This window comes from Hyperoodon ampullatus, assembly GCF_949752795.1.
Source record: "Hyperoodon ampullatus genome assembly, chromosome: 1".
Lineage (NCBI taxonomy): Eukaryota > Metazoa > Chordata > Mammalia > Artiodactyla > Ziphiidae > Hyperoodon > Hyperoodon ampullatus.
The window spans coordinates 89,854,958-89,866,667 of record NC_136914.1 but is presented as its reverse complement, the minus strand read 5'-3'; the positions used below and the strand labels follow the sequence as shown (position 1 = coordinate 89,866,667).

The 11,710-nt window shown below is 36.4% G+C and overlaps 1 long non-coding RNA gene across 1 annotated transcript; it reads right to left on the bottom strand.

Annotated features, from left to right (window-relative positions):
* Nucleotides 1-4,193: 4,193 nt before the first annotated feature.
* On the bottom strand, nt 4,194-10,195 carry LOC307052461. Its single transcript, XR_013810862.1, has 2 exons — nt 10,099-10,195; nt 4,194-7,504 (listed from the first exon to the last, which is right to left on the bottom strand). It is a non-coding gene; the product is annotated as an uncharacterized lncRNA (long non-coding RNA).
* Between the last annotated feature and the right edge of the window lie 1,515 nt (nt 10,196-11,710).

Here is an 11,710-nt window from a genome sequence, read left to right as displayed (position 1 = left end):
GAACTAATCCCCCAAACATTTCCAGCATTCCAACTTTCACCTGCTTGTAAACAGCACACTCAGCTGAGTTTCTTTCAACTGTATCATCCACATATCCTTGATACAAAACCTTTTATTCTAAACTAATTCCCCACATTTCCAGCACTCCAGGAATTTGTCTAGTATCTCCAAGCCCCAAACCTTGATCAGTGCAAATCCACCTCCAAAACTGACTGCCTGAAAATCAAAACAATATGGAAAGAGAACACTGACCTTAATCGTACAGCACTTAAAAAGGTATTATGTTTCTGTCTGTCTCCCACATTGGACCATGAGTTCCTCAACAAACAAGCCTATTTCTTATTTTGACAACAATAATTATGACAATACTAGCAGCTAATACTTACAAAGAATTTATTCTGTGCCATGCTCTAAGTGCCTTTTCATGATTTATCTTCTCTTATCTCTTAACCACCCCATGAAGTAGATCTATTACTGATCCTTTTTATTGTGGCCCAGAGAAATTATATAAATTGCCCAGGGTCACACACCTTGCAGGCAGTAAAGATGGGAATCAGACTCAGGAGGCTTGATCCCCAAATCCTTGTTCTTGGAAACTACTAAATGATGCCACCATGTACATCAGATTCACAAACTGCATCATAAAAGCACTGTGTAGACACACCCAAATTGAGGGACATTCTACAAAATCCCTAAATAATGCCCCTCAGAACTCTTAAGGTTATCCAAAAACAGGAATGGCTAAGAAACTGTCAAATCTAGAGGCACCGAAATGATGACTAAGTGTTACGTGATTTCCTGGATGGGATCCTGGGACAGAAAAAGACCTTTGGTAAAAACTAAGGAAATCCCAATAAAATATGGATTTCGGTTAATAATGAAGTATCAATATGGGTTCATTACTTATGACAAACGTATCTTAAGACTAATTTAAGATGTTAAGACAAGGGAAACTGGGCAAGGGAGCATATTGGATCTTTCAATACTATCTTTATAACTTTCTGTAAACCTAAAACCATTCTAAACTAAAAAGTTTATTATTAAAAAACTCTCAGTAATCTTTTAAAGGAATTTAAAAATTGTTTAACATACATATAAATCACGTGGGGATACTGTTAAATGAAGATTTTAATTGAAGCTTTAAAGAGGGGCTTGAGACTCTGCATTTCTAATACACACCTGGGTGTTGATGATGCTTAGTCCATGGACCAAATTTATAAGTTACAAGGTTGTAAAACAAGAAATGGTGTCATCAGATGTGTTTAGTTCAACTGCAGAAGGGTAAGGGGTTATTTCCCAGCAGCAACATTTTAAATGGAAATATCTCCTGGTCAATTCTTTTGCCAAAAAATCCTGAAAGCTTAACTAAGTTTCATTTCAGTGAAAATAATGTCTCAGGGTTAAGTTCTGGGGAAAACTAGCCCCTATCATTACTAACTCCAGCATTTAGAGACAGAGAGAGAGAGACAGAGAGAGAGCACGTGCTTGTGTGTTTGTGTACATATACTTGTTTTAAAACCATTACTGACAAGAGACCAGGAGCTCTGGATGTATCTGTGGTAGAGAAGTGTTCAGAGGCAAAGTCAGCATCTCATAGAGGTGGTGTATGTAACACTCCATGGCTCACAAACAGGTATCTCATCAATTACAGTTCAGTCCAGATGGCATTTAATTCTCAGTCACTCAGTATCTTTCCTGCACGAGGGGCCACAGAGAGAAGTACTCACTGGGCAGGAACGTGTATATTCAGGGACAGGGGTGGGAGAGGGCTGGTATTAGCACTCTTAGATGCTACAAATACAAAATTTAAAACCCAACAAATATAAAAAATAATGCAGTGCTTCCCGCCATATATTTTGTGAAACATTACTTCTGTAAGACACTTCTCAAAAACAGGGATCTATAATCAGATAATCTTGGAAAATACTAATCTCACAAATGGACAGAGGGGTTTACCTACAGTGATGTTCACTGCAGCATTGTTTGCCACAGCAGATGACTGCTGACAATCTAAACTGATGGTTGGTTAGTTACATAAATTTTGGCAATCATTACAGTGCAATATGGCATAACCATTAGAAAAATAGGGAGAGAATAGAAAGGTGATCATGATGAAGTCTTAAGAAAAATGGTTATAAAAGTCAAAGCACACTGTGAGGTTATTTTGTTTAAAAAACATATATATTAATGTTTACAGGAAAAAGACTCAAAAGAAATGCACTAAAATGCTAATAGAGGTCCAATCAGTTCGGTGGGAGTTTTTTTTTTTTTTAATTGAGGTATAGTTGTTTCACAACGTTGTGTTGGTTTCTACTGTACAGCGAAGTGGAGTTCCCTCTGCTATACAGCAGGTTCTTATTAGTTATCTATTTTATACATATTAGTGTATACATGTCAATCCCAATCTCCCAATTCATCCCACCCCCACCCCCACCCCCCGCTTTCCCTCCTTGGTGTCCACACATTTGTTCTCTTCATCTGTGTCTCTATTTCTGCCTTGCAAACTGGTTCATCTGTACCATTTTTCTAGATTCCACATATATGTGTTAATAAACGATACTTTTCTCTTTCTGATTTACTTCACTCTGTATGACAGTCTCTAGGTCCATCCACGTCTCTACAAATGACCCAATTTCGTTCCTTTTTATGGCTGAGTAATATTCCATTGCATATATATACCACATCTTCTTTATCCATTCATCTGTCAATGGACATTTAGGTTGCATCCATGTCCTGGCTACTGTAAATAGTGCTGCAATGAACACTGGGGTATATGATTCTTTTTGAATTATGGTTTTCTATGGCTATATGCCCAGTAGTGGGAATGCTGGATCATATGGTAATTCTATTTTTAGTTTTTTAAGGAACCTCCATACTGTTCTCCATAGTGGCTGTATCAGTCTACATTCCCACCAACAGTGCAAGAGGGTTCCCTTTTCTCCACACCCTCTCCAGCATTTATTGTTTGTAGATTTTCTGATGATGCCCGTTCTAACCAGTGTGAGGTGATACCTCACTGTAGTTTTGATATGCATATCTCTAATAATTACTGATGTTGAGCAACTTTTCATGCACCTCTTGGCCATCTGTATGTCTTCTTCGGAGAAATGTCTATTTAGGCCTTCTGCCCATTTTTTGATTGGGTTGTTTTTTTGATATTGAGCTGCATGAGCTGTTTACATATTTCAGAGATTAATTCTTTGTCCATTGGTTCATTTGCAAATATTTTCTCCCATTCTAAGGGTTGTCTTTTCATCTTGTCTACAGTTTCCTTTGCTGTGCAAAAGCTTTTCAGTTTCACTAGGTCCCATTTGGTTTTTTTTGTTTTCATTTCCATTTCCCTAGGAGGTGGATGAAAAAAGATCTGGCTGTGATTTATGTCACAGTGGGTTCTTCCTATGTTCTCCTCTAAGAGTTTTATAGGGTCTGCTCTTACATTTAGGTCTTAAATCCATTTTGAGTTTACTTTTGTGTATGGTGCTACGGAGTGTTCTAATTTCATTCTTTTACATGTAGCTGTCCAGTTTACCCAGCATCACTTATTGAAGAGACTGTCTTTTCTCCATTGTATATCCTTGCCTCCTTTGTCATAGATTAGTTGACCTTAGCGTGTGGGTTTATCTCTGGGCTTTCAATCCTGTTCCATTGATCTATATTTCTGTTTTCGTGCCGGTACCATACCATCTTGATTACTGTAGCTTTGTAGTACAGTCTGAAGTCAGGGAGTCTGATTCCTCCAGCTCCATTTTCCCTCAAGATTGCTTTGGCTACTCAGGGTCTTTTGTGTCTCCAAACAAATTTTAAGATTTTTTGTTCTACTTCTGTAAAAAATGACATTGGTAATTTGATAGGGATTGTATTGAATCTGTAGATTGCTTTGGGTAGTATAGTCACTTTCACAGTGTTGGTTATTCCAATCCAAGAACATGGTATATCTCTCCATCTGTTTGTATCATCTTTAATTTCTTTCAACAGTGTCTTATAGTTTTCTGAGTATAGGTCTTTTACCTCCTTAAGTAGGTTTATTCTTAGGTATTTTATTCTTTTTGTTGCATTGGTGAATGGGATTACTTACTTAATTTCTCTTTCTGATCTTTCATTGTTAGTGTACAGGAATGCAAGAGATGTCTGTGCATTAATTTTATATCCTGCAACTTTACCAAATTCCTTGATTAGCTCTAGTAGTTTTCTGGTGGCATCTTTAGGATTCTCTATGTATAGCATCATGTCATCTGCAAACAGTGACAGTTTTACACTTCTTCTTTTCCAATTTGTATTCCTTTTATTTCTTTTTCTTCTCTGATTGCCGATGCTAGGACTTCCAAAACTGGACATCCTTGTCTTGTTCCTGATCTTAGAGGAAATGCTTTCAGTTTTTCACCATTGAGAATGATGTTTGCTGTGGGTTTGTCGTATATGGCCTTTATTATGTTGAGGCACGTTCCCTCTATGCCCACTTTCTGGAGAGTTTTTATCATAAATAGGTGTTGAATTTTGTCAAAAGTTTTTTCTGCATCTATTGAGATGATCATATGGTTTTTATTCTTCAATTTGTTAAGATGGTGTATCACACTGATTGGTTTGAGGATATTGAAGAATCCTTGCATTCCTGGGATAAATTCCACTTGATCATGGTATATGATCCTTTTAATATGTTGTTGGATTCCGTTTGCTAGTATTTTTTTTGGATAAATTTACTTGTTCATTTTTGGCTGCACTGGGTCTTTGCTGCTGTGCATGGGCTTTCTCTAGTTGTGGTGCACAGGCTTCTCATTGCGGTGGCTTCTCTTGTTGCAGAGCATGGGCTCTGGGCACACAGGTGTCCGTAGTTGTGGCGCAGGGCTCAGTAGTTGTGGCTCGCAGGCTCTAGAGTGCAGGCTCAGTAGTTGTGGCACACAGGCCTAGTTGCTCCACGGCATATGGGATCCTCCCAGACCAGGGCTCAAACCTGTGTCCCCTGCATTGGCAGGCGTATTCTTAACCATTGCGTCACCAGGGAAGCCCCTGTTGGAAGATTTTTAATCACAGTTTCAATTTCATTACTTGTGATTGGTCTGTTCATATTTTCTGTTTCTTCCTGGTTCAGTCTTGGAAGGTTACACCTTTCTAAGAATTTTTCCATTTCTTCCAGGTTGTCCATTTTATTGCATAGAGTTGCTTGTAGTAGTCTCTTATGAGGCTTTGTATTTCTGTGGTGTCCGTTTTCACCTCTCCTTTTTCATTTCTAATTTTATTGATTTGAGTCCTCTCCCTCTTTTTCTTGATGAGTCTGGCTAAAGGTTTATCAACTTTGTTTATCTTCTTGAAGAACCAGCTCTTAGTTTTATTGATGTTTACTATTGTTTTCTTTGTTTCTATTTCATTTATTTCTGCTCTTATCTTTATGATTTCTTTCCTTCTACTAACTTTGGGTTTTGTTTGTTCTTTTTTCTCTAGTTCCTTTAGGTGTAAGGTTAGATTGTTTAATTAAGATTTTTCTTGTTTCTTGAGGTAGGATTGTATTGCTATAAACTTCCGTGTTAGAACTGCTTTTGCTGCATCCCATAGGTTTTGGATCATTGTGTTTTCATTGTCATTTGTCTCTAGGTATTTTTTGATTTCCTCTTTGATTTCATCAGTGATGTCTTGGTTATTTAGTCGCATGTTGTTTAGCCTCCATGTGTTTGTATTTTTTACGATTTTTCCTGTAATTTATTTCTAATCTCATAGAATTGTGGTCAGAAAAGATGCTTGAAATGATTTCAATTTTCTTAAATTTACTGAAGCTTGATGTGTGACCCAAGATGTGATCTATCCTGGAGAATGTTCCATGTGCACTTGGAAAGAAATTGTAATCTGCTGTTTTTGGATGGAATTTCCTATAAATATCAATTAAATATATCTGGTCTATTGTGTCATTTAAAGCTTGTGTTCCCTTATATATTTTCTGTCAGTATGATCTGTCCATTGGTGTAAGTGAGGTGTTAAAGTCCCCCACTATTATTGTGTTACTGTTGATTTCCTCTTTTATAGCTCTTAGCAGTTGTCTTATGTATTCAGGTGCTCCTATGTTGGGTGCATATATATTTATAATTGTTATATCTTCTTCTTAGACTGATCCCTTGATCACTATGTAGTGTCCTTCCTTGTCTCTTGTAACATTCTTTATTTTAAAGTCTGTTTTATCTGATATGAGTATTGCTACTCTAGTTTTCCTTTGATTTCCATTTGCATGGAATATCTTTTTCCATCCCCTCACTTTCAGTCTGTATGTGTCCCTAGGTCTGAAGTGGGTCTCTTGTAGACAGCATATATATGGGTCTTGTTTTTGTATCCATTCAGCCAGCCTGTGTCTTTTGGTTGGATCATTTAATCCATCCACATTTAAGGTAATTATTGATATGTATGTTCCTATTACCATTTTCTTAATTTTTGGGGTTTGCTTTTGTACGTCCTTTTCTTCTCTTGTGTTTCCCACTTAGAGAAGTTCTTTTAGCATTTGTTGTAGAGCTGGTTTGGTGGCGTTGAATTCTCTTAGCTTTGCTTGTTTGTAAAGCTTTTGATTTCTCTGTCAAATCTGAATGAGATCCTTGCTGGATCTAGCCAGCAAGGGTAGTATTGTTGTAGGTTCTTTCCTTTCATCACTTTAAATATATCGTTCCACTTCCTTCTGGCTTGCAGGGTTTCTGCTGAGAAATCAGCAGTTAAGCTTATGGGAATTCCCTTGTATGTTATTTGTCATTTTTCCCTTGCTGCTTTTTAATAATTTTTGTCTTTAATTTTTGTCAATTTGATTACTATGTGTCTCAGCATGTTTCTCCTTTTGTTTATCCTGCCTGGGACTCTCTGCGCTTCCTGGACTTGGGTGGCTATTTCCTTTCCCATGTTAGGGAAGTTTTTGACTATATTCTCTTCAAATATTTTCTCTGGTCCTTTCTCTCTCTCTTCTCCTTCTGGGACCCCTATAATGCAAATGTTGGTGCATTTAATATTGTCCCAGAGGTCTCTTAGGCTGTCTTCATTTCTTTTCATTCTTTTTTCTTCTGTTCCACGGCAGAGATTTCCACCATTCTGTCCTCCAGGTCACTTATCTGTTCTTCTGCCTCAGTTATTCTGCTACTGATTCCTTCTAGTGTATTTTTCATTTCAGTCATTGCGTTGTTCATCTCTTGATCATTTGTTCTTTAATTCTCCTAGGTCTTTCTTAAACATTTCTTACATCTTCTCGATCTTTGCCTCCATTCTTTTTTCAAGGTCATGGATCATCTTCACTATCATTATTCTGAACTCTTTTTCTGGAAGGGTGCCTATCTCCACTTCATTTAGTTGTTTTTCTGGGGTTTTATCTTGTTCCTTCATCTGGGACGTAGTCCTCTGCCTTTTCATTTTGTCCATCTTTCTGTGAATGTGGTTTTCGTTCCACAGGCTACTGGACTGTAGTTCTTCTTGCTTCTGCTCTGGTGGGAGTTACTGATGGCTTTAAAATTTTCGTTTTTTGGCTTATCTGAAATTTTCTAAAATATTGCTTTTGTAATAAAAATGCAATAAAAAAGATGAAACAATGCAGAATATCATATCCAGTATGATTAGCTGTTTTTCACATTATATAGTGATTATATGATAAATACTCAATGTTTTATCCTTCATACACACAAGTAACAACAAAAGCTGGCTTAAAATATATTTACCTAAGAGAAAATATAGTATATTTTTAAAATTTTGGGCAGGGTGGATGTCTAAGTTGAACACTACTGGCAGAAATCATAATATCTGTAGTCTTAATAATAGACATAATAATTGATAAGACTGATTTAATAAAAATATAAAACTTCTCACAAGAAGTGACACCCTAAGCAAAGTTAAGAGGCTGTGGTAGACAGAATTCTAAGATGGCCCCCAAGATTCCTGCCCCACCCCTGTGTACACACCCTGCAGGATGGCATCTCACTTCTATGATTAAATTATGTTACCTGACAAAGGTTGGAGGATTTGGCAGATATAATCAAGTGTCTAGCCAGTTGAATCTGAGTTAATATAAAAGAAGCCTATCCTAGGTAAGTTGACCTCATCAGGTAACAAGAGGTGCCACAACTTCCTGAAGTCAGACAGACTCAAAGCTAGAGATTTGGCTGGTGGCCTTGAAGAAGTGAACTGCCATGCTGTGGAGAGGCCACAGGGCAAAGGAACGGTAGGCCACTTCTATGAGCTAAGAATGGCTCTAAGCTGACAGCCAGCAAGGAAGCAGGGGCCTTAGTCCTACAACCTCAAGACACTGACAACTCTAAAACCAGGAAACCAAGATAAGGACCCTGAATCACAGATAAGATCATAGCTCCAGCCAAAACCTATATTTCAGCCAGGTGAGAGACTCAGAGAGGACGTAGCTACCTGCACCCAGACTCCTGACCCACAGAAGCTGTGAGACAGTATGTTTGTGTTATTTGAAGCCATCAAATTTGTAGTAATTTGTTATCAAATTTGTAGTAATTTGTTATGTGGCAATAGAAAACTAATACAGTGATAAATGATGAACCAAGAAAGTATTAATATTTGCCACCTACAGAAGAAAAGGATAATATCAAGGTTGATACTCAAATTATTTAACAACTGGTTCAATACAAGTGCACAAATGAAAATGGACATGGGCCACAGACAACCTAGACTGGGGCATACAAGCTGAACATTAGCCCTGCCTTAATAGATCAAACCCTCCTACAGATTACTAAGAAAAACTCATTTATTAAATAGGAAGACACGATCACTCTACCAAGGATATTCAAATGGCCAGAAACATATAAAAAGTTAAACAGTTAAACATCTCATTACTAATCAAAAAAAATTAAGACAATGAAGTGCTAACTATGACCACAAAACTCACGAATTAAAAAGAATAACTTCATCCCATTATGGCTGGGTGTGAAAAATAGGTGTTATTTTTCTGGGTTGTGAGAACATAAATTAGCACAATATTTTAGAGATAAATTTTGTAGGATCTATAAAAATTTTATATGTGCAAACCTCTGGATCCAGTTGCTAGACATGTATCTTATAAAAATAATTGCACAAATATGTATGTAGAGAAATGCATATTGCATGATGAATTTTATTTTGTATATCATAATTTTTAATTTTGTCTATTTCTTGCCTTAAACACTAAGCTACATGAGATCAGGGACTCATGCCACATATTAGGAGCTCACAAAATATCTGTTGAATGAATAAGGAATGTTAATTGCAAGTACTGTTATAAAAGCAAACTAAGCTTGACCACATATAATGCAATACCATGCACTTAATGTTAAGTCATGAACTGACTTGGAAAAAGGTCCATGAGATAATGAGGAATAAAAAAAGCAAACTGCAAAACGTTATTACAACATATTATAACTTATAAAAGGGGAAATGTGCAAATATATATTTTCACATATACAGGAATATGCATAAAGAAATGGATGGTTATATATTCATCAAATTATTAATGGTGGTTAACTTCTAGGTTAATTTGTTTTGGACACTTCTCATAATTACTTTCATAGGAGTACACTTACTTTTATAAATAACAAAATTAATGAAGATCAATTCTTTAAAGGAAACTTGCAATTTATATATTTACTTCCTTAGAAGTTCAGTTCATCTTATTTCTTCTTAAACTAGGTATTCTCAGCCAACGACCAGTGAATACCTATGGGCTGAATGATGGGGTCTGGGGAAACTGTCGTCCTTTTGGAATTATTTTCAAAATATTTTTCAGGGAGATGGTCCATAGAGTTTCATTAGATTCTCAAAAATATCTATAATGCAATATCATTGTCACCAAATCCAACCCCCAACCTTCTACGACTACTGGTAATTTACTTTCCTTTTAGAGAAACCATGGCAAAAAAAAAAAGGAAAGAAAAGAAACCATGGAAGTAGACTCTTTGACTTTGACCCACTAACTCCTGACCTACTAACTTCTGACCTAACTTTTAAAGGGACAACAATGAAACAATGCACATTTAGAAGAGTTAAGTACTCAATGATTAAACACAGCACTTCTGTACCAGAATTACCAAATCATTAAGTGGGTGCAAAAACAACCAATCTTAAGGCTGGTTTTCATAGAAACCCAACACTCACCATTTTCTTCATGGCAGTAATCAAAGCCTGCCACACTACATCTTCGAAAAACCATCTTATTCTCAGTCAGGGTTCCTGTTTTATCAGAAAAGAGGTACTGAATCTGTCCAAGATCCTCTGTGATGTTCAGGGCTCGGCACTGAACAGTAGAATCCATTTTCTCATTGTAGAAATCCACATCGCTTTGAATAAAATATATTTGTCCAAGCTTCACAATTTCAATGGAAACATAGAGAGAAATGGGAATCAAAACCTAAGAAGAGCAAAACAATTTAAAAGATGTTAAAGGTGGAAAAGAAGGGATGAAAAACCACATAGAGTTGGATAAGTAGCAAAGATCTTAATATTCTATGATGAGTACAATAGAAATTACCTGTAACAAAATGATCATGGTCCAAAACATATAGAATCCTCCCAACACTGGTGATATGACATGTCCATCAGGCTCAGGGATATTAAAAAAGGGTATGTTTTCATATCTGCTCAACCAGATTCCATGACCTTTCAAAAAAATGCACAGTCATCAAAAGGATGCTACGTATATATTATGCAAATATAGAACTTTATTCCTAAAGAAAGAGAGCTAAGAGTATTGGTTTTGGTTGAACACCAACTGTTTAAGAAACAAATTTAAATTCAAACGCTACACATTTTCCTGTCTCTGTCTCTCTCACTCCTTACATCTCTTCCCAGGTCGCTTTAGTACTTTGGCCATGTGTAACTGGATATAATCAATATTAATGCTTTTCACGTTAGAGAATGAGAGAGATGAAGATGTGAAGAAAGCAATTATTGGCAAATAAAACCTCCCTTACAAAAGTCAAACTTACACTCATAAACTTCATTTTGAAAATAAAATACTTTTAAATGAATATCTTGCTGAAAAGATGTCAGCAAATAATCAGATTCTACCTACCCAATGCACCAGTTAAACACATTATAACCAACAGTAGGACACAGCAGAGGACATCTGTATTTGCTCTTCTTTCTAAGTTGCTGCGTTTATACCTTGGTCCGCTGTTGTTCAGCATTGCTTTGGTTTCATGGCCTACATGGGTAACACAGTATGTGAGAAAATGTGCAAATTAAAGCCAGGTAGCAAATATCATATTTTTATATCTCGCTGGCAGACAATTTAATGAAAAGTAGTTATGCAATATACTTTGTTAATTTAGCTTCTTTTTGTGATCTCTTTAGAAAAACAGGGACCAATGATAAAGGTTATCAAGACAAAATTTCCTTTCTGCTCCTAGAGATTACATTTTGAGTAAATGGAAAATGTTAACTTGCAGAAAAGCACAGAGGAGATGATGGTGAAAAGTCAGAAGTATAACCAACCTGCATAAACTACAATGCCCATGACAGCCTCTGTGTTTCTAATGGTGCATCCTCTAAGTAATAAATTCTCTTTACTGAGACCCACACGTTCTTTGTTGGAATGTTCTCTATAAGAAAGACAGCATATAAGTTTATTTTTAAATAGCAAAAATGGGCATGTAAAAATAAAAATGATTTTTGAATATTCTTGTTTACAGTATGAAGTTAGGCAGTTCACAGGAAAAGATTCAAATCTCTGATGCATTTGCTTTTTTATTTCAGTTACCCCCTTTGG